This window comes from Capsicum annuum, chromosome 9, assembly GCF_002878395.1.
Source record: "Capsicum annuum cultivar UCD-10X-F1 chromosome 9, UCD10Xv1.1, whole genome shotgun sequence".
Taxonomy (NCBI): domain Eukaryota; kingdom Viridiplantae; phylum Streptophyta; class Magnoliopsida; order Solanales; family Solanaceae; genus Capsicum; species Capsicum annuum.
In genome coordinates, this window is record NC_061119.1 from 8,128,070 (window position 1) to 8,128,848 (window position 779).

Here is a 779-nt window from a genome sequence, read left to right on the forward strand (position 1 = left end):
GTCCATTTATCATATTCATCCTTTGGATTATATCTTTTAAACTTACTTTGTAATTATATGTTGGTTTTCTTATTTCTGATGTACTAGGTATTATATTTTTATCTAGAGTATTTACTTCTGTATTTATTAGTTCTAGATTTTCTTTATTAATTACTTCCTGTTCTCCATTAATTTCTAGTTTTCCTATGTTTTCTAGAATTTATGTATATGTTTCACTATCTTTCGAATCATAATTATCTGTTTCTTCAGCATCTATTGTATTTATTTCTAATTCACTGGTTTCTGGTTCTTTATTTTTTATTTCTAATTTTTCCTTAAATTGATTTATCTAGTTTAGTAATTTTTGTTCTTTATCTTTTTTCTTCTTTTTCTTTCTATCTCTTTTCATATAAATCTTTTAGCATTTGTAGTTCTTTTTCTAATTCAGCAATTCTACTATTTTTAGTTTCTTCTATTTTTCGTATTTCTTCTGTGGTTTGTTGTTTTATTTTATCTATTTCCTTTTTTCTGTCTATCTCTTCTCTTTCTATTCTTACCATGCCTGCCAATTTATCTTCTAATTTTAATTCTTCTTTTTCTAACATTAAATATAAATGTTCACCTATTTTCTTATATCTTCTTCCTAAATTAGAGAATACTATTTTTATTTTTGATCCTTCATGATTTTCATATATTTTTTCGTCTATTATAAATTCTTCTTTGTTCATTTTATTTAAATGTATATAGGTTATGTTGATATATATATATATATATATATATTCTAGACTATCTATTGTTGA